This window comes from Acomys minous (assembly GCF_964271855.1).
Source record: "Acomys minous genome assembly, chromosome: 4".
Lineage (NCBI taxonomy): Eukaryota > Metazoa > Chordata > Mammalia > Rodentia > Muridae > Acomys > Acomys minous.
This window is the reverse complement of record NC_140486.1, coordinates 131699620-131726294: the sequence shown is the minus strand read 5'-3', so window position 1 is coordinate 131726294 and position 26675 is coordinate 131699620. Positions and strand designations below refer to the sequence as shown.

The window sequence follows — 26675 nt, the reverse complement described above, 5'->3', positions numbered from 1 at the left end:
ATGTGCATGTGTGTGCATGGCATGTGTGGTGTATGTGTGTAAGCGTGTGCGCGCACATGTGTGTGGTGTGTATGTGGTGTGTGTGTGTATGTGTGTGTGTGGTGTGTTGATTCCATTAATTCTGTTTCTCTAGAGATTCTGACTAGTACTGAGCCCAGTGCTAAAGCACCATGGACAACATTCAGCAAACTAACTCTAGATGTTCCTATAGTCTGGATTTTGATGGTTGTGTCTTCAAAGTGTCCCTGTCATGTCTCCTTGCCTCTCTGAGCGTCTCATCAGGTCTCCTAGATTGAGTAAATGTGCATCTGAGCAGTCTGACATCTCCACCAACACCCGTGGCGCTCTCTCAGCCTGTGCAGCAGTCTTCCTGACTCAAAGGTCAGAGGTTGATCATTTGGGTAGCATATACACAAGGCACTGAGTTTGCGGTCTAGTACTTAAAAAAAAAAAAAAAAAGAAAAGAAAAGAAAAGAAAGAAAAGAAAAGAAAAAGAAAGAAAGAAAGAAAGAAAGAAAAACACTTGAAACTAAAAGTAAATTTGAGTTCAAATTTATAGCAATTGTTTTTAGGTCCAGGAGAGAATATATTTGGCGTTTGTAACGTTAGAAGAGAGGTTGGTCTGGCACGGAAGAGGCTGAGAGTGAGTGCAAGGATAGATGCCGCCATACGCCCTGCTGGAGTTGAAGATGGAGTTGAAGTGCCGGGCGCTGGGGAGGGGGCAGGGGGGGGGGCGAGGGTGTGGAGGTCAGCTGTATGGCCCCGACGGAGCGGGCAGATGTTCTTAGGGGAGTCTCTACCAACCACTGACTCATGCCCCTGCATCCGACACAGTGTCGGTCTGCAGTGCACACTCTGGCTTCAGGCGTATGAACTCATTGGTGGAGTCATTAACACAGCCCAGAGAGGTAAACACTTTGGAGGAGTTTGGTATATGCAGCGCCGCTCATACTGCGATTGTGTTGGACTTTCACATGAATGAGATGAACTTTGAGGCTGGGGAGTGGGTGGTCACATGCTAGAGTGCTTGCCTAGCGGGCATAAGGTCCTAGTTTAACACCCAGCCTGTAAAGAAACAAAACAAAACCAACCACAGAGATGAACTTAGTTGCCAAGCTCTGAAGAAATAGGAGCTTGGATGAGAAAAATAGAAATAGAATTAAAAATGATTTATGTTTCAGTACTTTGATTTCTGTCATAAACACAGGCCAAGGAGGAGGAGGGAGGAGGAGGAAGGAGGAGGGTAGGAGGAGGAAGAAGGAGGAGGAGGGTTGGGTGGAGCAGCAGGAACATATGAACCTGAGCTCAGCGGCTGGAGTCAGGACACATGCCTGCAATGAAGTCTGGGCTTCTGGGCTCCCAGGCGGGGCTGCGTCGTGGGGGCGGGGCTGCGTCGTGGGGGCGGGGCTGTGTCGTGGGGCCGTCCGCTTGTACCAAGCCAGGCTCAGGTGTATTTATTCTCTCTACGCAAGCTTTGCTCATTCAGATGCACACATTGCTTTGGAGAATTTAACAGTGGAAACTTCCTGCTTAGAATGTGACCTGTTTCCTCTCCCCAGCTGCACATGGCCTCCATACTGCCAGCATAGGCTCGTCCTCGGCTCCAGCCACTTGTGAGCACAGGCTGCCACGTGCACATGGACACCAGAGGACGACTTCAGGAGTTGGTTCCCTCCTGGAATATCAGTTCCAGGATTAAGCTTAGGTCTCCAGGCTTAGCTGCAAGCGTCTTCACCTGCTGAGCCAGCTCCTGTGGGTGCTGGTTGTTGTGGTCCATAGCAAGCATGTTACTCCGTGTCTGGATCCTTGCAAGTTTTCAAGATTCACCAGTTGTTGCCTTCATGGTAGGATGGCAAATATCCTGCCTTGCGACACTCTATTTATCATTAAATATGAAGTAATTTTTTATTTAAAAATGTGTTGAAGAATAGGACCAAAGTGATAAGAGGAAACGAATTACACAATTGATAAATTAAATCATGTTCTTATTTATCATGTGTAGACTTGGAACACATGAATAAATATTCAGGGGGGTGACCTTGCAGGGACTGTCCTTGTGTAACTGACTAAGAGTTGCCTCACGTTGTCACAAGGACATTTCAGCTGCTCTTAATTATGTGCCTTAAGGGAAAATACGCTGGGTTTCACAGCGCACACATTTAGTCCCAGCACTCGGGAAGGGACAAAAGTGGTCTCTATAAATCTGAGGCGAGTCTCATCTATAGAGCTATTTCAGGCCAAGCTGCCAGGCTTACCCAGTGAGGCGCATGTGGCACAGAGCTTTTGTCTGCTTGCTTGCTCGCTTAGTGTGCTAGGGATGGGACCGGAAGACCTTCTGCCTTCAGCAACATCCTGAGCTTCCATGCTGCCAGCTTTAAGAGGTCACTGGGTGAGGAGATGCTTTTTGACCTTGTTTTAGTAACAAGCAAACTGGAGATGCAGCTCAGTTGGTAGTGGAGTGCCTGCCTGGGTGTGGGAAGGTGAGTCCCATCCCAGAACCAAGGGTACTGAAAGGGGTAGGAAGGGGGGAGCGCTGGGGAGGGTAGGGAGGGGGTGGGAAGTCTCTCTAACAGGGCATGCTCTGCACCTTGCCTTTTGTTCATTTAATTTAACAGGGTGTACTGCAACCTGGCTATAAAGTGTTTCATCTTATCTACTTCAAAAGTCCCTAAAAATAAATATGGAAAGTTAAGTTGGGAGGAAGAATTTCTCAGAATAACAAAGCCTGTGCCCACTCCCCTGTATTTAGATGTGTTCATATTCCTTCTGTGTTGTTCTGGTGGAATCTGACATGTGATGGGTTGGCTGATGTGTAGACTTTTATTGGTGTCTACTGGGAGGTGGAGGCGTGTAGGGAGTGTGTGCATGCATGTGCACATATTACTGAGGCCAGAAACTAGCTAGCATCAGGGTCTTCCTTGATGACTCCCCACCATATTTGTTTGCTTTTGAGACTGAGCGTTTCACAGAACCCAAAGCTCTTCCATTTGTCTGGGCCATCTGGCCAGTGAGCTTCATGGATCTGCCCACCTCTGCCCTCCACGCTAGGGTCTCAGGTGGCTGCAAGCTATGATGAGCTTTTTACTTGGGTTCTGGGGATGTGAACCTGGGTCCTTATGCTTCCAAAGGTGGTGCTTTCCAGACTGAGCCATCATGTCAACCTGAGATAAAAACTGACTAGTGGCTCTTTACTAAGAAGTGACAGCCCTGTCACTGCCAGTGCTGCGTACTATTTCTTAGCTTCCAACTGATGGGCATGGTCATCTGAAACTATTTTTACTCAATAAATGAAGATTTTTGGGACATTTCTAAATAGATATTGGGGGAAGCTGAGGAGGCTGACTGGTGGAATTTCACTGTGTGATGCTCTTGTTATATATTTTCTCCTTAGGCAGCTGTCACCTAAAAGAAATATTCCAACTGGCCTATAATAGTCCAGATCGTTTGTAAGTCCTGCTGGGCATAAATAATACTGAGAAGTCTTATAAGTGGCATCAATGGAGCCTTTCTGATGATAGCCTGGCTTAAGTTTCTTCAGAGTGCTATTTCTCCATGGCCCTAGCTTTCTCTGTTTTAACAGACACTTGTGCTGTAGATGTTCATACTTGCCTCAAGTCTAACCCTGATCCAGGCTCCGGAGCCTTCAGCCCATGCCTGCTTCCTAGTACCTTTACCAACTGTTGTTGGGCAACAGCCGGAAATGTCACTGGCATGGTTGCTTAGGTAAGTTTCCATCCAACTTTTGGATATATAGTGGTAGGCAGAGATTTTTGTCAGAAAAATATGTGTCAGGAAATGTATTAGCCCCTGTTATTGTTATTGTTACTATTATTATTATTGATTTATTTATTTACTTGCTTCCCATCACGTGCCACGGCTCAGGGGTGAAGGCCAGGGATACCTTACTGGAGTCAGCTCTCTACTTTCTTCTCCTTCCATGTGCATTCTGAAGACGGAATTCATATTGTTAAGTGTTGGCAACCGGTGCCGTTACCTTCTGAGCCATCCTGCCGACCACAGTCCCTGTTTGGGTTTTGTTTTGTTCTGGTTTTGATACAGGGCACAGAACCTGGAGCCTCACAGTATCAACTGCGAACAGACGTCTCAGTGACAGTGGCTCCCGCGTGGGTCCCTGCCGTGGCCAAGAAGGATGAGCTCTGTCTCTTGCTTTGCTGCATCCTAGAAATCCGGACTTCCACATGAATTTAGATGGAAGCGGAGATCTCCCGCTCGTGTGAGCCTCAGTGTGACGTGAGGGCTCCGCGTCTCTGCAGCTGGGGGCTCAGCATCAGCCCCTGCCTGTTGTCTCTCTCTTCCTGGGTAAAACATCACACTGTGTCATTCTAATGGTTTATCACTAATTGAGGTTTGCCTGGGCCATTCCTAACAGGTGTATGTTCATTGTTAATAAGTCAAGATAGTTGGGAGGAAATGGGCTACAGAGCAAGTATGATATAGTAACATAGTCAAGACCCTAAGTAAATACCCTTTTTATTTCCTCTTCTATATCTTGGACATCTTTTGAGGACCAGTTCTGTAATTTCATACCACACCCGACATTGCCCATTGCTTTTGAAGGCTTTGTACCCAAGTTCCAACTCTTTGACCACATTGTCGGGCCAGGGCTGCTGTTTGGAGGGCCTGCCCTGTTTTTGCGGGTGCCGACTCTGGCCTGCTGTTTCCTAGGGCTGCGCAGCATGACTGAAATGGACTGAAATGTCCTCAGTCCCCACAGACAAGGTCCATGGAGGTGTCCGTGGAGTCAGCTCACAGCCAGGCTGGAACCCTGGCTTGGTTGGTACCAATGGAGAAGCTGTCCATTTGGAGAAGACTTGGCACTCCAGCCAAGCCATAGGTAGAGACAGTTTTAGGAAGTATAATTTCAGGAGCCTTTAAGTTGGTACTTTTGGCCACTAGTAATTCCTTAAATCCAAACAAAATCCATTCAGGACCTGCCTCCTGGGGGTCTCTATACTCAAACTCTACAATCTTCCTGCATTTTTCTTTCCTTTAAAAAAACATTTGGGGGGCTGGAGAGATGGCTTAGAGGTTAAGAGCACCGTCTGCTCTTCCGAAGGTCCTGAGTTCAATTCCCAGCAACCACATGGTAGCTCACAACCACCTGTAATGAGATCTGTTGCCTTCTTGTGGTGGGCGGGCACACGTGTGGGCAGAATACTGTGTAAATAATAAATCTTTTTTAAAAAATAAAAATAAATTGTTAATTTTTACTTTATGTCTATGAGTGTTGGTCTGCATGTATGCCTGTGTGCCGTGTATACGCAGTGCTCACAGAGGCCAGGAGAAGGAAGCTGTCAGGTTCTCTGGACTGAAGTTACAGATGGTTGTGAGTCACTGTGTGGGTGCTAGGAACTGAACCCAGGTCTCCTGCGAGAGCAAGCAAGTGCTCCGAAACACTGAGCAGCATCTTTCCACTACATGCATGCATTTATTCTTAAATGTCAAATGATCAACGATACTCTGAGACACGAGACACATTTCTGTGACTTTTGCACAATACTGAGGAAGGTGACGACAAACAGAGCAGGCAGGAAAAATAGAACTCAGACAAAAAGAAAAAAAAAACAAACAAACCAAAATTGTTTTGTAATCCTTCTGTAATTCATTTCCTTGTTCCACCTTGTTAAGTTTTCTCTGATCTCTAGAGCATGGCAAAAGTCCAAGCATAAATAAACCATAGAGAAAGAAGCCTTAGAAATGTTCTTTAAAAGAGATGTATTAAATCTAAGATCATTTGCATAATGGTTTTTAAAAAGAACACACTGAGCTCAGAAGATAAGTTAAAAGATAGTGAGAGGTTTTCTCTAAGGAACAAAATAGATTAAAAGACATGTGTCCTTTTCACTTAAGCAGCCCAGGTCTGCATGACTTTTATTTTAACATTAAAAGGGCCTGTGAGGGACGATGGGTAAACCTGACATGCTGATTCAACCCAGGAGCCACAAGGAGAAAGGAGAGGAAACAGTCCTACAGGCTGCCCTCTGAGTTCCCCTGTACACACCCACATGTACACACACGCACACACACACACCCCTCACACACATACCAGATAAGAAAAAATACAATAAGAAAAGAAAAAGAGACTTGAGAACAGATCCTTAGTGCTAAAGGCCAGCTACAGACCTCTGTGGTATATTTACTCAGAAGGGCACAGGAAACCTGCTGGGTGCACAGTCTGGGTCGAGGTCAGCACCTGGTATGAGGGGCTTGCCTGTGAAGATTTGAGCTGAACACGTGACTCGGAACATTGCTAAATGCAGGTTACACTTCAACAAGTAAGACTTGAGAATTAGTGAAGGAGTTTGCAGACTTTCATTTATTCAAAAGTCCATTTCTAGTTACCCCGGGGTAGAGCTCTAAGCCACTGGACGGCCCACACTTGTGTTCTATGGACAAAACAGAGAACTGGCAATGTAGGACTGTACTTCACAGTCACCAAGGGACTGGTGGCTGGTCCCAGACAGCAAGGGAAGTGTGTCTGGTCTCCTGCAGGAACTTCCATTGGAACACGGATTTTTGTTGCAATGCATTTGAGTCTTTTTAGTTTCTTCTTCTTCTTCTTCTTCTTCTTCTTCTTCTTCTTCTTCTTCTTCTTCTTCTTCTTCTTCTTCTTCTTCTTCTTCTTCTTCTTCTTCTCCTTGTGAGACAGGGTTTCGCTGTGTAGCATTGGCTGTCCTGGACTCACTTTGTAGACCAGGCTGGCCTGGAACTCACAGTGATCCACCTGCCTCTGACTCCCAAGTCCTGGGATTAAAGGTGTGTGCCACCACGCCTGGCTCTAATTTATCTTCTTAAATACAATTTGTGCTGTGTATTCATCAAGAACTTAGTTAGCTGGAGAGATGGCTCAGAGGTTAAGAGCACTGACTGCTCTTCTAGAGGTCCTGAGTTCAATTCCCAGCAACCACGTGGTGGCTCACAACCATCTATAATGAGATCTAGTGCCCTCTTCTGGCCTGCAGGTATACATGCAGACAGAACACATGTATACATAAATAAGTAAACAAACCTTTTTTGAAAAAAAAAAAAGAACCTTATAAGCATATATTAATGATACAGAATTACATAATAACAGATTAAATGGTGGCATCTCCATTTATGTGCATAATGTATTTTGACTGTTATCACCCCAATATTCTCTTGCTGTTCCCTTCCTGTTCCCAACTAATCCTTCTTCCCCTTTCTAGACTTTTGTTTGGTGTGTGTCTATGTGACCTAGTGAATCTCATCAGCGTTGTTTATAGGAGCATGAGCACCCCTGAAGAGATGCACGTCTCCCCTAGCAACCAGTGACTGCCTAGAAACCTTCTACATAAAACCTTATAGACCTTTCACATGAAACATACAAACATTTCATTCTTTTTAATAGGTACACAGTACTTCATTGTATACCACAATTTATTTGACTGGTTTCAAAATAAGCACACTTGGGGTGACTTCTAGGACACTGTTATCATTAATGCTTAACGGGCATCTCTATGTTTATAGCGAGGCATATTTTTGCAATTACATCCCATTTGTGAGTCACAGTAGGACAAACGGATCAAATAATAAGTGCATTTTAACCTCTGGCAGAATTTGTTTACTTGTCCCTCTGTCCTGGTTTGCCTTAGTGTGGGTGTAGTACAGCCTAGAGTCACCCCAGAAGAGAGGAACTGCCTAGCTCAGGCTGGCGTGTGACACTTCTTCGATGTGCATGGGTCCAGCCTCCGTGAGCCACACCGTTCCTCGGCAGGTGTCCTGCCTGTCTAAGAAAGCTAGTTACACACAGGTCTGTGGGTGAGCCAGAGAGTGAGGCGGCAAACAGCCTCAGTCTACGGTTCCCGGCTTGACTTCCCTCGGTGAGGAGATGTCACTGCAAGTGTAAGCGAGCTTGCGTTTAATCAGAGGGTTTTACCACAGCAACAAAAATCAGACTTGAACACGTTCCAAAGGGCTTGTCAGTTCGTCTTCCAGCTTGGGGGGGGGCTGTCTTCTTCCCCTACTGCCGATGTTGGGCTTGATCAACCTCTTATGCTTCTTCTCAGTAACACATACGGCGTCTGTGAGAGGTAGATCTGAAGATCAAAGTTGAGCCATGTAGGGTTCACGGTTCTGAGTCCCCGCCTCTGGCCTGACAGAGCGTCTCTCCTCACCCTTATCTGCTCAGCGGTTTCCACTATGGGTTTATCACCTTGTCCCATGATAAGGCGGATGTTTAAACAATCAACTAATCTGCTTCTGCAACTCACCCTAGCATTTGCTTCATATTTTAGTGCTGCGTTTGTTTAATAAAATGTCCCCTGGTGCGCACATTTACTACTGAGAACACAAGCACACTTCATTGGATGCTTAGCCCATGAGAGACTTCCTTTTACACGTGGGTAAAAGGAAAAAACAGGCCATGCTCTACAGAACAGGAACAGCTCCCTCGGATGACCTCATGGCGGACTTTCCCTCTGACCCGGTTCCATTCATGATGACAGCAGCCTGCTAATCCTTCCAGAAGGGCAGAGTACACTACCCTTTCTTTAAAGCGCTTCAGGCAGTTTACAGTTGATGTCCCGGTTGAATATCAACTAAGCGCTGTTTTGTACCTGGCTTCCCAGACTACCGTGAGGAGACCTTGTAGGTGCACGTTTATTTACAGCCATAGGTGATAAATTAAAAACTCCCACATTAGAACATGCCTAAAACGCAGTGTCAGACTTTTAAAACTCATCACACAGGTGCTGGGAATGCAGCTCCATCAATAGTGTGAGTACCTAGTGTTCCTGAAGACCTGGGCTCGGTTCCAAACGCTGTATGAAGCTGGATTTCGCGTGGACGCCTGCATTCACAGTACTTGGGGACTTGGGAGGTAGAAGCAGGAAAATCAGAGGCTCAAGGTCATCCTCGGCTATGTAACTAGTTTGAGGTCAACCTGAGCTACCTGAGAACCAGTCTGACTAAATAGATAAAATAAAATGAAAATAACTATACACAACCTACTTTTGCTATTCCCATAAGGAAATGCTATGATCACAGCTGTCTTTGCAATTTTCCTTTAAGCTACAAAAACCATCAACTATCAGCCAGGAGCAACTCCCCAGCCTTTGCTCACTGGTGTCTGTAGCTCGAGCTCTCTGAAAAGTAGCCAAGGGTATGTTCACCACAGACACGATACTTAAAACAATCACAGCAAAACCAGAAAAAAGGAGGTAAGAAAGAGAGATGCAGAGGAGGAAAGAGGAACACATGAAAGGGGCCTAGGAATATATTAACAGCTTGGCGCTACAGTGCTGGCCCAGCATGTGAGAGGCTCTGAAAACCCCAGTGTTATTCCTCACATGTGCCTGTGCACGCATAAAAGAAAGAACCAGGAGGGAAGGGTGGGGCTGAGGATACAGCTCGGTGGTAGTGCATTTGCCTACCATACACAAAGCCCTGGGTTCAGTGCCTGGCACTCTCCAAACAAAATCAATAATGAAAACACAGTCGGGACAGCCAAGGCTGAAAAACATGGGGTCAGTAGGGGCAATTGGCAGGTGGGTAGTTATTTTCTAATTTATGTTGCTGCAGCCAAATTTATTTCACCATTATACAGGTCATGTATCTATCTACTTATTTACTTTCAGAGTTATTTTAGACTAAACTTTGAGAATTTTATACTTCAACCATAATAAGCCCCTCCAAACTCTTTCCAGGTCAACCTTCTCAACCCAAACAATTTCAAGTCTCTGCCTCCTCTCCCCCCTCCTCTCCCTCCTCCTTTTCTTCCTCCCCCTCCCCTTCTCCCTCCTCCTTTTCTTCCTCCCCCTCCCCTTCTCCCTCCTCCTCTTCCTCTTCTTTTTCCTTTCAGTCCATTATCTGTTGTTCAGCTACTTTTGGGAATGGGGCCCTAGAGTATGGTTGACTTATGGCATCACATCATTAAAGAAAACTGCCTCTCCTTATCCCAACAGTTCTTTTTTTTTTCCTTTAAGATTTATTTATTATTTATACAGTATCCTGCCCACAGTACACCTGCCCACCACAAGAGGACACCAGATTTCATTACAGATAGTCATGAGCCACCATGTAGTTGCTGGGAATTGAACTCAGGACCTTTGGAAGAGCAGACGGTGCTCTTAACCTCTGAGTCACCTCTCCAGCCCATCCCAGCAGTTCTTAAATACCAACAGCTCCTCAGTTAATAGCGGGAGTTTGTGCCCACTCCCTTCACCCTCACTCTTGGATTTCATTGTGCTTGAGCTTATGGAGGTCTTGGGCATAATGTCATACATGTCATGAGTTCCTATATGCAACTGCCACACTGTATCCCCAAAACACTGTCTCCTTGCCATTAGTCACCTCCTCCTCCATGAGGATCTCTGAGTGTTGCAGGGTGACATGCAACTGGTCTATTCCATTGAGGCTCGAGCACCCTACAGTTTCTCACTCCCTGCATGTTGGTCTATTCCATCGAGGGTTGAGCACCCTACAGTTTCTCACTCTGTATACTGGCCAGTCGAGTCTGTTGACTGACACCTTCCGTGAGAGGCTCCTCTGTTGGGGGTTGAGCGATGCCCTGGCCTAGAGTTCTGGGTTCTACAAAGGGATGGGTGGAACAACGTGTCTATCATTCATTTGTTTGTTTGTTTGATGTGGGGTCTTGGCATATAGCCTAGGATGACTTGGAACACACTACTTAACCCAGGCTAACCTCAAATTCACATTCTTTCTGCCTCAGCCATCTATGTACTGTGATTTATAGGGGTGTACCATCAAACTGGACCATATGAATCAACACAAAATATTCTCTTAAAACATCTGATAATATCAGTGTACAAAATGAAGCTAATATTACTACCAGAATGCTGATCTACCTGCCTCTGCCCCACCACGCCCAGCCCCCTTGCTTGCTTTCTATTGCTTCTATACACACCATGACCAAAAGCAACTTAGAGAGTGTCTCAGTCACTGTTCTATCGCTGCGAAGAGACAGCATGAGGAAAGCATTTAACCGAGGCTTGCTTATAGTTTCAAAGTTTAGTCCACTTCATCCTGTCAGGGAGCTGGAGCAGTAGCTGAGAGTTCTACGTCTGGATCTGCAGGCAGCAGGAAGAAGCAGACACTGGGCCGGCTTGGCATTTGAAACCCCAAAGCTCAGTGACACACCCCGAGTGACACACTTCATTTAACAGGGTCACACCCTCTAATCCCCGTCAAGTAGTAGCACTCCCTGATGGCCACGCATTCAAATATATGAGCCCACAGGGGCCACTCTTTTTTTTTTTTTTTAAAGATGTATTTATTTATTGTTATGTATATAGTGCTCTGCCTGCATGTACACCTGCATGTCAGAAAGGGCATCAGATTACATTATAGATGGTTGTGAGCCACCATGTGGTTGCTGGGAATTGAACTCACGACCTCTGGAAGAGCAGCCAGTGCTCTTAACCACTGAGCCATCTCTCCAGCCCCCGGGCCACTCTTATTCAAAGCTGTTAAGTAGGATTCTGCTCCAGTCTGCCTAGTAACCTGTGATGTCATTGCCTACCTGCCACTGGGCATGGCCCTGCCCAGGGGTATATAAAAGGACAAACCCACCTCCCTCTCTCCCTCCTCTCCCTCCTCCTCTCCCTCCTCTCTCTCTGCCCCACCTCCCTCTCTCCCTCTTCTCCCTCCTCTTCTCCCTCCTCCTCTCCCTCCTCTCTCTCTGCCCCACCTCCCTTCTTTCCCCAATAGTTCATAGTTCATATCTCACATCTCATTAGAATTTTTAAAAGCCACTACATGGAGGAAAAGTTTTTATTTGGTTTACATATCCAGCATCAATTAAGGGGGTGGGGTGGGGGGTGGGGGTGGGGGGGTTAGAACCAAAAGAGACACCATGGAGGAATACTGCTTGCTGGCTTGCCCTGATGGCTTAGCTGTTTTCTTATACAGCCCAGGACCAGCTGCCTGACACCAGCTCAAGTCACGGTGTTCTGGTCCCCCCATCAGTCATTCATGAAGAAATGACCCGCAGGCTAATAGAGAGGCATTTTCTCAGCTGCCGTCCCTCTTCCCAGGCAACCTGAGCTTGTGTCAAGCAGACAACAACTCAGCGGGACAGGTGCGCCTGTACTAAGAACACTCAGTGGGACAGGTGCGCCTGTACTAAGAACACTCAGTGGGACAGGTGCGCCTGTACTAAGAACACTCAGTGGGACAGGTGCGCCTGTACTAAGAACACTCAGCGTGGCAGGTGCGCCTGTACTAAGAACACTCAGCGTGGCAGGTGCGCCTGTACTAAGAACACTCAGTGGGACAGGTGCGCCTGTACTAAGAACACTCAGTGGGACAGGTGCGCCTGTACTAAGAACACTCAGCGTGGCAGGTGCGCCTGTACTAAGAACACTCAGTGGGGCAGGTGTGCCTGTACTAAGAACACTCAGTGGGGACAGGTGCGCCTGTACTAAGAACACTCAGTGGGGCAGGTGTGCCTGTACTAAGAACACTCAGTGGGGCAGGTGTGCCTGTACTAAGAACACTCAGCGGGACAGGTGCGCCTGTACTAAGAATACTCAGTGGGGCAGGTGTGCCTGTACTAAGAACACTCAGCGGGACAGGTGCGCCTGTACTAAGAACACTCAGTGGGGACAGGTGCACCTGTACTATGGATGCTTCGCAATGTACAGCAACACTACGCCCTGATAATCCCATTGTACATTTAAAATATCAGAAATGCGTTTACCACCTGAGCATCGTGAAGCGGGCCTGCAAAGCCAGTGTTCGCACGGCTGAAGTGAATCATGGCTGACATAATAGACTATCTCCAACCAACCCAAACCGTTTTCTGAGATTACCGCATGCCCACTCGTGCTTTGCTGCTCCTTTATAACATGGGGTGGGGCAGGCATGCATTCAATACACTTAACTATTAAATATCATAGCTCAGAATAGCCCGCCTTACACATGTCAGGACACAGACAGACAGCAGTTTCCAGGTGGGCACTATGGCAGTTTTGTACTGTTTATGATTGGCCGAGGACAGGTAAAATCCAAAACTCTAAGGACAGCTTTCCCTCACCGCGTATTTTTCTTTTTCTTTTCTGTATGTGGGTGTCTCGCTGTGTGTGCTTCTGGGCATCACCTGTGCCTGGTGCCGAGGAGGCCGGAAGAGGGAGTTGGGTCCCTGGAATGTGAGGAACACTGTGTGGTGGGACTAGAACGTGGATCCTCTGGAAGAACAGCCAGTGCTTTAGCTGCTGAGCCACCTCTCCAGTTTTCTTTTGCTCTATTGAAAAGTTGGAGGAGAGCAGATTAAACTATCACAAATTATTTTCAAGCTAACAACAGGGGGGATGGGTAATTCCTTCGGGAAGCATGGTGGACTTGCTCATACCCCCCACCCCCCACCCCACCCCACCCCCCGCCGCCAGCCTCATTATCCATGGTGGACTTGCTCATATCACCCCCCTCCCGCACCCCATTATCCATGGTGGACTTGCTATATCCCCCATTGTCTACAGTGCTGTCCCCAGGCACAGTAAGAAGCCACAGAAGAAAACTGAGAAGTAGAAAGAAAACGCAGGCAGGCGAGGGACCTTGAGATTCAAGGAACAAGAAGATAACTCCTCCCCATCGGCTTGCCTTTGCCTCCTCCAGCCAATACTCTGAAGAAGTCGGCAACCCAGAAATTGCAACTGACAGAGATAAAACAGCAGGCCTACTCTCTCTAGACAAGCACTCTTGGGAAGGGGCCACCTGGCCACGCCAACTCTACCCAAACACCAATCTTATCTGCAGAAGCCAGAGGGGGACTTTAACCTTCTCCCCTGGCCCAGCCTTGACACAAACCCCAAGTACCCCACCAGGCTGAGGTGAGAGGGTACCCCCTGGGGAGTCAGGACACCCCTACAGCAAGCCTCTCACCCTCTGTTGTCAGCAGAGGTCACACTGGGCCGAGAGTGAAACACTCATATCCAGCCAGGGTGCTCTTCTCAGAGGATACCGGGGAGAGCCCCACACCTCCGTCCGCTGCTCAGCAAATACCTAGGAAGCCAGCACCGAGAGGGGGCTCTGTGCCTGCTGAAATTGTATCACAGGAAGCCAACTAAAACAGAAGCTCTAGACAGGACCCAGAGTCCCCCCCACACACACGTCTAGAGGCTTCCGTCAGACTGAATACCATTCACTGTTGAAAAAACCCACAAAGTTGAATGGAAAAAAAAGAAATCACCAAGAAGACAAATATGTTAGAATTGTCTAACAAATATTTTTAAGCACCCATGCCGGCTGAGCATGGTGGTGCAGGTTGTAAGGCCAGGGCCTGGGAAGCAGAGGGCAGAAGATTGAGAATTCAAGGTCACTTCGTCTATACAGAGAGACTACCTCAAAAGCCAGTGCCAAAGCCCATCAGACCGAAAGAAACAAAGAATAGAGCTGTTATCCCAGATTCCACATCCAGTGACCCAAAGAGAACATCCTTGGGGATGAGGAAAAAATGAAAACATTCTTAGAGAAAAGAAAACTAATGTATTAACCTCAGACCTCCCACAGGAGCATGGCTAAAGGAAGTCTTTAAGCAGAAAATAAACTTTTAAAAGCACATTGGTTTTGTTTTTTAGTTGTCTGTTTCTGTGGGGTAGAAGAGTGTGTGGGGCTGGAGTTGTAGGGGTTGGGAGTTGCCCACTGTGTGTGCTGCAGACTGAACTCAGGTCCTCTGTAAAAGCAATCTTGAGCTCTTAACCACTCTAAGAAAGTCCTGTTTAGCAAAGAAGACTTGAGACAGTTATGGTGACTCATGCCTGTGCCCCCAGCATTCTGAGCTGTGAGTCGGAGGAGAGCTTGGACACGGAGTAAGAGGCTGGGGGACAGCTCCGTGGCCACACGCTTGCTGCATAATCTGAAGGCTGCAGTGCAGACCCCAGAGCCTACCTAAGTGTTGGCATGGTGATCTGCTTGTGATTCCAGCCTCAGAAGGCAGAGGAGCCCAGGGCTCTCCAGAGCAAGCCAGCTAGCAAAAGTAGCCATATTGGTGAGCTCCAGTTTTGAATGAGAGACTCATCTCATTGAATAAGGTGAAAGGGTGACCAAGCATGGCTCCTGGTATCACGTCCATAAGCTCACACACCCATGTGCTCCACACATGCAAGCATGTGTGTGCACACACAAGAGACAGAGAGAAACAGGCAGACACACACACACACACACACACACACACACACACACACACACACACACACGAGAGGGGGGGGCAGGGAGAATTAAGCCAGCAGGAAGAATGAATGGGAAGTTTCTTTCCCTGGCTTACTGACTATGTAGTTACTTAGTACTGACTATGTAGTTACTTAGTACTGACTATGTAGTTACTTAGTACTGACTATGTAGTACTACGTAGTGCTGCAACAAATACCTGAGAAAAAGCAACTGAAGGAAGAAAGGGCTTTGAGGGGAGAGAAACCATCATGTCAAAGAAGTCACAGTGACAGAGGCAGGGGGCGCAGCTGGTCACATTGCATCCGTGGTCAGCAAAGAGCGAGGAAATCTGGTGCTCAGCTGGCTTGCTTTTATTTAATCTAGCAGGTAGGGCAGATCGCAACCCCACCCTTTGCTGGCCCTTTACAACTCCATTTGTAAAGCTTTTTCTTTTTTAATTAAAAAACAGCGAGAGAGAACATAGACAGAAACACGTTAGTAAAGGCTATGTATAGTCACATAGAGATCTGGTATAATCTTTGGGGCCCTACTGCCCTCTGTCTTCCAGTACAGCAATGGGGGCAGATCTTTCTGGGGAAGGACTTGATGGTGGTATTGGCTACACATAATTTTTCCTAAGGTAGGAAAGTATACAAGTGATTTTTTAAAAGAGAAAGAGATTGTTTTCCCACCATAGTCTGTCAAGCTATTTCCCCCTAAAGTACGTTGAGAAGCATAGAGTTAAGAAGAACGGCCATAGGAAGAGGGTTACTGGTCATAAGGTGCGGGGTTAGTTAGCGTCTCCTAAAAAGGGGGGAGCTTTTACAAATGGGGTTGTAAAGGGTCAGCAAAGGGTGGGTTTGAGATGTTTGGGTGGGTGATGGGCATTTGGACTCCATGGCTTCTTCTTTGTCATGTTTAACTGGGTTATTTAATAGAGACCCTTGTAATTTGAGGTGGCTTTTTGTTTGTTTGTTTGTTTGATTGATTTGATTTTTGAGACAGGATTTCTCTGTGTAACCCTGGCTGTCCTGGGCTTGCATTGTAGACCAGGCCGGCCTTGAACTCACATCGATCCACCTGCTTCTGCTTCCCTGAGTGCTGGGGTTAAAGGCGAGTGCCATCACGCCTGGCTTACTGCTCTTTCTTAAGATGCCTCAAGCTCTTGATCCCTGGGCTCCATGGTCCTGTTGGAATCTTGGAGCTGGCATTCTCCATTGCAGTATGTGTGGTGGTAGCGGGCCTGAGCACGCTAGGCAAGCATACCTCCACGGTAGTATTTCCTAGCCCTAATTTTGTCTGTTAATATATATGTATTGTTTTATGTATTTATTTATTTTATTTATGTACATTGGTGCCTCGCCTGCATGTATGTCTCTGTGAGGGCATCAGATTCCCCTGGAACTGGAGTTACACACCGTTGTGAGCTGCCATGTGGGTGCTGGGAACCAAACCCTGGTTCTCTGGAAGAGCTCTTCTTTCCTTCCTTCTCTTTCTTTTTTTTTGGGGGGGGGGCGGGGGCTGTTTTTTTTTTTTTTTTTTTTTTTTTTTTTTTTTTTGAGACAGGGTTGCTCTGTGTACCCTTGGCTCTCCTGGACTTGATTTGTACACCAGGCTGGCCTTGAACTCACAGCAATCCTCCTGCTTCTGCCTCCCCCAGTGCTGAGATTACAGGCGTGTACTACCATGCCTAGCTATGTTTTAATATTTTCATTGGAAATAAAAGAGTGTACTTTTCTATTTTGTTTTTGCTCTGCAGATAAAACCCAGGTCCTACGGATATTAGGCAGGAACTTCACCAGCTAGCTGTAGCCCCACAACTTTTTTTCCCTTTAAGTATGTTTTTTAGACGGGAGTCTTGCTAAGTTACTCAGGCTAGCCTTGAACTTGTCATTGTCCTGCCTTCGTTTCCAGCATGATACAGCTTAGATGACAGTTCATGGAAAGGAGCTGCTGCAAGGTCACCCTTCAAAAGAGCCTCGTGAGGAGGAGTCAGGGTCCTGTGGGGACAGGTCTGCGGGGACAGGGCAGGTCTGCAGGCCCATCAAGGAGCTTCGGTAGGAGAGGTAGCCACTGTGTACAGCACGATGAAAGGCAAAAAGGGAGAGACAGACGCTTCTATTCCAGAGAACAAAGTAGGTTTCTAGCTTTTACTGGCTGGGGCTGGAGGAGGGGCGAGCTTCACACCATGAGATCTAGCCTGGCGTGGCCTATATGCCAAGGGGTATGGAAGCAGGTCCTAGCTCGGGTCATAGACATCCTACAGCCGCAAGGGGTTGGGGTACAAGGATACAACACATAATGCTTTCTAATCAACTCTGTCTCAAAGATGAGTAGCATAGGTAGGCTTGCTGTGGGTAGGCAGGCGGGGTGGACAGCTAGAGGTCTGTGAGTAAGTAAATGTATATGTCATACATTTATACAAATACACACATAAGAAAAAATAAACATTTTAAAAAAAGAGTTTAAGAGGCTCGAGAGATGGCTCAGAGGTTAAGGGCATTACTTTTCCAGAGGACCCGGGTTCAAATCCCAGCACCCACATGGCAGCTCACAATTGTTTGCATCTCCAAGATTTGGCACTCTAACACAAACAAATATGCAGACAAAACACCAGTGCACATAAAGGCATCATCTGCCAGGCGTGGTGGCGCACGCCTTTAATCCCAGCACTCGGGAGACAGAGGCAGGCAGATTACTGTGAGTTTGAGGCCAGCCTGATCTACACAGCGGATCCAGGACAGCCAAGGCTACACAGAGAAGCCCTGTCTCATAAAACCAAAAAAACCAAAAAACAAAAAACAAAAAAAACCCCATGATCTGAGCTCCTGCTGACTGTAAAGAGTAAGGAAGCCACATTTGCAGTGATACCAATGATAGCAGACAAAGTTGAGAAAGAGGGACACTAATGGATTCTGTGACAACCCCTACCATCCCCAAACATTCCCCCATTCCCCCACGAAGTAGCAACCTAAACAGGAAGCCATAGATGAGAGCTCTTAAAAAGTGTGATAAGGATGCTAAAGAGTAGCTTTCCACAACTGATGGCTTCTGGCAGAGGGAGGGTGGGGGTGGGGGGCACAAGGACACACGAATGACTCAGTTCTATTTAAGGGGCAGGTAACTGAGAGCTTGACCTTGCTCCAGTGAGTATATAGATAACACAAATTGAGCATGTTTTCTTTCTTTTACTTATTATTCTTTTTAAGTTTTATTTTGGGGGGGGTGGTTGCAAGGGGAGAGGGCAGACAGACGGGGAAATGAGTATGATCAGGGGACATGTGAAATTCTCAAAGAATCAATAAAAATATTATGTTGAAAGAATATAATATTTTAAAAACAAAAGTGAACAAATCTTTAAAAATAAAAATAAACTTCTGAAGTAAACTGATTGCTCATTCAGCATACCCTACCATAACTCACTCAATATGAAACAAGTAATGTTGTCTGCATATTCTTTTTAATTGAATTTGTATTCTAAAATCCAGGGTAAAAAAAGACTTCATCAGGACCAGATGGTTTTACTAAAGAAAATTGCCAAACATTAAAATAATTAACACCAACTCTGCATAATCTTCCAGAAGGTAGAGCTTTAATGTATAAAGCCTGTATTACCTTAATGTCAAAGCCAAAGACAGAAGCAAAACAAAAGCCCACGGACCAACAACTTTTCTGACCAGTATGGCTCACTGCAGAGACGTGGAAATCTTCAAGGAAACCTCAGAAACTGTAATTTAGCAATAGATACTGGAAACTCAGTTCAGAGAAAGGCAAAAGCAACAGTGTGCCACGCATAGCACAAGGTCAAAGGAGGGAAAATTACAGTGTTGCAGACCACCACCAAATCATCCCCAGATATCAGGCCCGTCCATTGTCCTCCCATGTCTGACCTCACATCCTTGGAGCTATCAAAAACTTTACAAATATATTCTGTGGTATTTTTGAGACTGAGTGCCACTGTGTAGCCTCAGCTGACGTAGAAGCTGGCCTCCAAATTCTGGGCCTGCGACAGCTAAGCATAGTATCAGGCTTCAGCTAAGAGCTGTGAGTGCTGCTCCCTTGTTTCCCTCCTGCTATGCTGCTGGAATTGCCTGTCTGAAATTCCTGCCCGTGTGTTTGGTAAATGCCTTGAATTATGAGTCTCTTCATTCCGCAACTACTAAATTCTCAGGTACAGACAGGAGTGGTGGTGCACATCTTTAATCCCAGCACTCATTCGGGAGGCAGAAGCAGGAAGATTTTTGTGAGTTTAAGGCCAGCTTCATCTACAAAGTGTACAGGGAGACACAGAGAAACCCTGTCTAAAAACAAAAACAAACCCCCCACAGAACCCTAGCAGCTCGGGAAACCCCTTCCACAGTGGAATATGGAATTTGAAGCAACATGAACACTGGTATTTTACTGTGTTTCTGCATGAAGAATATGAAAAATTAGAAGAAAAAAGACTAGATATTTTACTTAAGCAAAAATTTGTATCAAACAAGACTAAACTATATTTTAAGGATGAATAGTTAGGTGGTAAAAGACAGAAACAAAGCATAGAAGGTGCTTCTATTCAAGTCAAGAAAATAGCTACTTCTGGTGTAGCCAGGGGTATTTATTGTTGGTATAGGGTATGATAAGGAGGTATTATGGTCTGGCATTATTTTATTTCTTATGGTCATAGGCAGATTCTGTTATTGAGCATTTATATTTGTCATGCTTTTATATATACAGTTGCATTTTAAATTTTTATTATTTGTTTATTCATTCATTTATTTATATTGTGTGTTTGCATACGTGCACATGCATATTGAAGAGTGTTGTGGGCTCCATCTAAATCTAACATAACTCAAACCCTAGGTCAATGCAGGTGGCAAAAATTTATTGTAATCAGCTGCTACTGCTCGATCAGGCTCGCAGGACAGCCTTGGAAGCTGAACTGTGACTCTGAAAGAGCGTTGTGCAGCATATGTAAAGGATGAAACCATAAAGCGAGGAGGAGCAGGGTGGGCTGGAGCACCGTCCAATCATATTCTGCCATGAGGGGCTGAGTAAAAGTGTTTCCATCAATCAAGGTAGGAGTGGCTCCCTGGGCCTGGGAACTCGGACTTAGTTGACCCTGCTAGCAAGATGGAGAAGTTGTCCTTGAAATGGCTGGACTCAGATAACTGTCTCCCTGCAACAGAAGATGCTCAGCTATTGGGAAGTCCCCAGCTCCCTGGGGACCTTGAGCTTTGTTTCTCCCTATGATTAAATGGAGTCTGAAAACAAAATGGTGGTACTTAGAAAACATTTCTTTTGCTTGTTCCTAAAAAGGAGCATCCCAGGATGCTGGCGTGGAGAGGTCAGAGAGCATCTTGCAGGAGTCGGTGGATCCCAGGGGCTGAACTCAGGTTGTCTGGCTTGACCCAAGCACCATCTCAACAGCCCTCAACTGTATTTACTAATGGAAACCTTATTTACTAAAATTCTCATCTTCAGGGAGGAAGTCTATACATCCTGACGAGGAAAGGCAGGAATGCTGGACCCTCTGGGAGGTGGTGGCAACGACGGAGGAACAGACAACAAGCGGCACAGCGTGAAGAGCAGGGAAGACCTGAGAGATGAGAGACGACAAAAAGGTAAATGGAGGGAGAGACAGGTCCAGATGTGGCCATTTGTCTCCACAGATTGTTCCTGTGGTGGCTACTCCGGTCAATTGTGATAAATTAAGAAACATCTAGGAGGGGCAGCAGGCATACGTGTGGTGTGCATGTATATATGCAGGCAAAACACTCAAAAGCATAAAGTAAATAAGCCTAAAATATTGAAATCTATAAACCTAACATTTTAAATACATATAATTAATAAAGAACAATCTACCCTCTTAATGAGTAGCGCATGGGAGGCGGGGCTTGGCACATAGGAGGCGGGGCTTGGCACATAGGAGGCGGGGCTTAGCTGGAGGAAGTGAGTCACCCAGCTGTTCCTTAAGCTCCCTCATACTCTGACACCGTGCTGCGGTCACCTGTTTCCTTCTCCCGTTACCATGTTTCAAACTGCACTGCTCCGCCATGCCCTCCTCACCAGGATGGGCTGTGTGCTGTTTAAGTATCTGCCCGGTATGTGTCACTGATACAACAGAGCTGCTTAACACAATCCCCAGTGAAGCACACTGACTCAAGGACTGCTCATTAAGACCCTAACTGAGCTCCCAGCTGACAGTCACATTACTCACCAGTCATGTGATGTCTGGCCCTGCGGAGTCTACAGATGAGTACAGTCTTGGCCAAATTTCTGATTTTGATCGTTGAGAAAACGGCAACAAGGACCAGTCTCATCTGGGCCTAAATGACCCACAGAATCGTGAGAAATAAAACAAACAGAACAAACGCCGTGAGGTTTCAGGGCCGCACACACACCCTTGAGTGTGGTGACTGGGAAAATGGTGATAGAGCAGCCGAGATACAGCATGTGTGAGGGAAGAAGGCTTCCAGCGAGTGGTATGCTAGCCAGCTGTCATCACTGTGACCTCAGAGGACCAGAGGTTTCTTTTCCCTCACAGTTTTGGAGGATTCCTTTCATTATGGCCTGAGGATGTGACAACACAGCAACTACCACCACGACAGCCAGGAAACCAAAAAGAGAGGATGCAGGAATTGGACGGGGCAAGATATATACTAAGGATGTGTGTCGCCCCCCCCCCCCCCGCACCCCCCCATCTTCCCCAGTCAGGCCCCTCCTCCTGCATTTCTTTGCCTCCCTACAATGCCACAGTAAGATGACTCCATCAAGGGACCGTCCATCAGACTGCAGCCCTCGTGATCCGACTCAGGGATTTGCTCCCAGTCACACCCACCAGTGTGCTCTCCTGATTTCCTAGGCGTTCATTCATCCAACAAAACCAACAATCAAAACTCACTATCGCAGACATGGGAATACGTTTTGATGGGGATTTTTGAGGTAAGATGTAGCTCTTCAGTCAACAGTGTCACGTGGCGTTCTAAAGCCCAGAGGAGAAGTGTAGGCTACAGACAGAGATTTAGAAGACATTGGGTTGTAAACTGGAGATGCACGTGACTCTTCCCAAGAAATAGGGCCCAACCCTTCACAGGCTAGGCTACACATAAGTTCCTCTATGAGGGCCCACTGGCACTCATTTCCAACACTAACCAGACTTTCCCCAGGAACTCTGTAACTGTTTGGAAATAGTTTTTCTATAGCCTTTCCGTACAATAATGTTATTTATTTACATGCCTGTCTACTCCGAGCAAAATGTGAGGCAATCTGAACCGGGTTTGTATTTACGATCCCTCAGCATGGGGGTTTGGGTGAGGCACATGCACCTGGGCACAGCGCCCCTACTTGGTGGCACTGTGTGGGAGGTGATGGAGTCTACAAGTGTGGAACATTGCTGGGTGAAGCTCTCCCTGAGGGCAGGGGTTGAAGGGCTACAGACCCACGCCACTTGCTGCTTGCCCTCCCTGCTCCCTGCCTGTGGTTGGGATGTGATCTCCCTGCTGTTACCCCTCTGGAACTGTGAGCAGAAATAAATTGCACTCCTTCTTAAGTGGCTGTGGTCGTGGTGTTTTATCACAACAATGAAAAAGAAAAAGACAGGCAAAACCCTGAATCACTAATAATGAATACAATACAATAGGTGACTGCATGACTGAGTAAAGGGATGGCTCAAACCTTAGACAGATCAACAGAAAGACATACGAAAATGTCAAAATCACTACGTATTTATGCTAAGAGGGTTTTGTTTTTGTTTTTTTGTTTTTGTTTTTTGGTTTTTCGAGACAGGGTATCTCTGTTAGCCTTGGCCCTGGACTCGCTTTGTAGACCAGACTGGCCTTGAACTCACAGCGATCCACCTGCCTCTGTCTCTCAAGTGCTGGGATTTAAGCTGTGCGCCACCATGCCTGGCTTATGCTAAGATCTTATCGGTAGGATATTTCTTTTAAGCATTTTATTTTATTTTTAATTATGTGATGTGTATTTGGGATGGAGGTATTAAAACCCTGTGCATGTGTTCCTGAAGAGGCCAGACAGATGAGAACCCTCTGCCGTGTGCCATGGGATGTTAGTGGGGGCAGACTCAGATCCTGCAAGGGCAACTCAGACTCCTCCGACTGAGACACCGCTCCAGAGCCTTGAGCGAGGGTATCTTCTTTTTAGACTCAAACTTGAAAACAGTTCAGTATGTGATAAACATAAAACTGAAGAGACCATTGTCTGTAAGTCTATTTTTCATCATCTAGACTTACTCCTGTCTAGAGACTATTTCTAGTGACATGAATTGATCTTTGTGGTATTTGGACAAGGGGAGATTTTGCAAGTTGTATTTGGAAGAGACTCCAGTTGTAAGGCTTGAATAGCTAGTAAAAAAAAAAGAAAGGAACAGGCAGTGGCTTGAGATCTTCTGAGTTACACAGTTTAATGGATTTTTCTTTTTTACCGACTCAATAAGGGATTTCATATAAACTAGTTAAATGGCTTTGGGCACCTCTTTGACTATCTTAGGAAGTTAAGCAAATCCTCTAAAACCTTTGATTTTTATACCAGGATACTTTATTTAATCCAATAAAGCATAATTAATTTATTTAGACTCTTGAAGAGTCCGTGTAGGCTTAAATACTGTGCCTGTAGGCTACTGTACAATTTTAGTTTCCTAGCCTTTCTGTGAGTGAAGAAAACAGCTGTGTTTACCCCATTTGTGGCTGACAAGATCCATTTGTTGGTACTGTGCTATCAAAGTTGCCTTTATAAATGCAAAATCTGACAGTAATTTAATTTCAAATTATCCCGTGTGCCTGAATGGATCTTTCGAGGGAGCATTGGCAGTTTTGAAGGGCTACTGACGCTGCTAAAATATTCATCAGACAGGAAGAGTGCCAAGAGCCTCTCGAGGCCAAAAGCTTCCTCAAGTTACCCAACAGACAGGATATGCGAGGAGTCTTCACAAAACAGCAAAGTTGCTTAGACATCTTGCTTGAAATTAAATTGAGAGTAGCCAGCCCCACTGAAGGTTAGGAGCAGACAAGAAAGTGTCTTTCCAGAACAAACAGAACCGCGACTGGTCCTGCGGTACCTATCACTGCAGCTAGCCAGACTTCTGACCAGGGAATTCTAAAGACACTTTAAAAAATAACCTAATTTATAAAAGCACTGGCCTCCTGAATCACACATCCGTTCAACACACAAGGGTTAAGTGCCAGCTGCGGTTGCTGATGCAACTGTTGCCATGTGTGGCCTGTTTAATTAAAATCAGAAACAAAGAAGGCCCCTGCACAGTTTGTTGCCCGTGGTGTAACTTGTGACTCCTTCCCGTCTTCTGGTCCCAAGTTAGCATCCTCTTTCCTTCCCATGTGCCCTTTAGATTCATGTTTAAAGTGTGTGTGCATGCGTGCGTGCATGCACACGTGTGTGCGTGTGTGCGTGTGTGTGTGTGTGTGTGTGTGTGTGTGTGTGTGTGTGTGTGTGCATGCCTGCACAGGCCAGAAAAGGGTACCTGAACCGCTGGAGCCGGTGTTACAGGTGGTTGTGGGCAATCAGACATGAGTTCTGGGACCTGAACTCCCCCTGAGCCATCTCTCCAACCCCCCAGCCATCTCTCCAACCCCCCAGCCATCTCTCTAAGTCCCCCAGCCATCTCTCTAACTGCCCCCCCCCCCGTATGCCCTTTACAGTTTTTTAAATATTAGATTGGTAGTTCTAAATTATCTTTTTCCTTTGACCTGGAGTCTTGTTATGTGGCCCTCCAGCTCAGCTTTTCCTGCCCACTCTCCTGAGCACGGGGACTATGGTGTGCACCTCCTTGTGCAGCTCAGTGATGCTCTAACCTGACAGACTGTTAGACCCCCAAGTTAGGCCTGTAACTTAACTTAATTCTCTGGGGATTCTAACGCAACTGCTCTGTGGAATGCTCCACGAAGGGTAACATGTTTTTCAAAGAAATTCTGCACACAGATCTAGGCTCCACATTATAAGTAGCTGCCTGAGACTCTAGCCTCTATGGCAGACCTGGCAGTGTAGACAGCAGAGGCTGAGGCTGGGAGAGAGGCTGCGCTACACTCCCACAAGGTCTGTGCAGTCTAGCGTGGTATTCTGGAAATAATAGTCACTAAAATAGCTGTGCACACAGCCCGGCTGCAAAATCCTTCTGTAGACTTTCCTTCTATCCTCATCACAATGACGTACGCTGCTCGCTAAAAATACCAAAAATGCAGTCGGAGAAACTGGTACTAAAACCCTGTGTTACTCCAGACTGCCAAGGATTCAGTAAGAAGTGTAAACCTTCAGGTCATGGAGTTGCCCTGTGACACATGGCTAGAGGCACACAAGCCCAGCTCTGGTCTCATCTAAATGTTCAGGAAGCATTCTCAATTATTTTAAATGATGTCCTGTGCTGGGGAGACTATGCTCTCTGCAAACGAGAGAAGCCCTCACCTCTGAGCCATATGGACAATAATGACACACGTTATTTTCCAAGCAGGAACTCCAAGGCTGAGGGTGGTCGGGGGTTAAAGTGCTTGTCTCACAAGCTTGAGGACCTGATTTCTGTCAGCCTTCAGATTCCACACCAAAGCTGGGCATCATGACACAGAGAAAGGCTGATCCCTGGGGTCTGAAGACGGACTCCAAGGCCTTGCATATAGCCGGCATGCAATGTACTGCTGAACCATGTCATACCTTTAATCCCAGCACTTCAGAGGCAGAGGCAGGCAGATCTTTGTGAATTCAAGGCCGGCCTGCTCTACAAAGCGAGTCCAGGACAGCCAAGGCTACACAGAGAAATCCTGTTTTGAAAAAAAAAAAAAAAAAAAATAATGATAATAATACTCAATAAATTAAAGTACAAATCTTATAACTTAATGTCTCCTTAGGCTTTTAAGTGCTGCTTGTGAATTCTATTTTTATAAGCCCAATAGACTCAGCAGCTACTGTATGGAGGCATTTGTTTTTGTTTGTTTTGAGGAAGTTCAGCTGGTTTTGAACCTTCAACCTTTGGATCTCAGCCTCCCCAGTGTGCTGGGATTGTATATGTACCCTATCATACCGAGCCTTAAGAGAGCTTTGAGCAAAGCTCAGTCCTATTTGTAAGCAAAATGTTGGGGACAATAGGCCATATGGCCAATGTTCAGCCATCTTGTCAGAGCCTGCACCTTTAAGTCTCTGTTTTTCCCAGAGCTTGCTTTTCACCAGAAACTAGCTGACCCTGTTGTGGGTCGGCAGTTAGACTAAAGACAGACAGAGATGGAGCAACCCTGTTATGGTTTAGCAGTTAGACTAGACAAAGATGGAGCCAGATACCCTGTGTGGCAGGACATTATGACCCTGCCTGGAATTCCCTGTGTTTTGAGAAAAGCCTGCAGCTGGGTTGCTATAGCAATATGCTTCCCTGCCTTCAGACTTATAAAAGCTGCTGCCTGACTAATAAAGTTTGAGAGTTTGATCAATCAGACTTGCTCACCTTCTTTGTGTCTTGCATTCCAACAAGTGAACCGCCTCCTGAGTTTTAGTAGAACCCTGCAGGCCAGGGCATCTAAGAGTTTTATGTTTTA

The 26675-nt window shown here is 46.3% G+C and overlaps 1 protein-coding gene and 1 long non-coding RNA gene across 3 annotated transcripts in view; one reads left to right on the top strand and one right to left on the bottom strand.

Moving 5' to 3' along the window:
* LOC311596450 (uncharacterized protein) overlaps positions 1-26675 on the bottom strand; it is a 134389-nt gene that overhangs the window by 35753 nt on the left and 71961 nt on the right. The window lies entirely within an intron of this gene.
* LOC311596089 lies at positions 1461-5175 on the top strand. Of its 2 annotated transcripts, none has more exons than XR_014778704.1 (3): positions 1461-2389; positions 3581-3723; positions 4060-5175. It is a non-coding gene; the product is annotated as an uncharacterized lncRNA (long non-coding RNA). The 2 variants fall into 2 exon arrangements; XR_014778705.1 differs by having other exon boundaries at positions 3392-3723.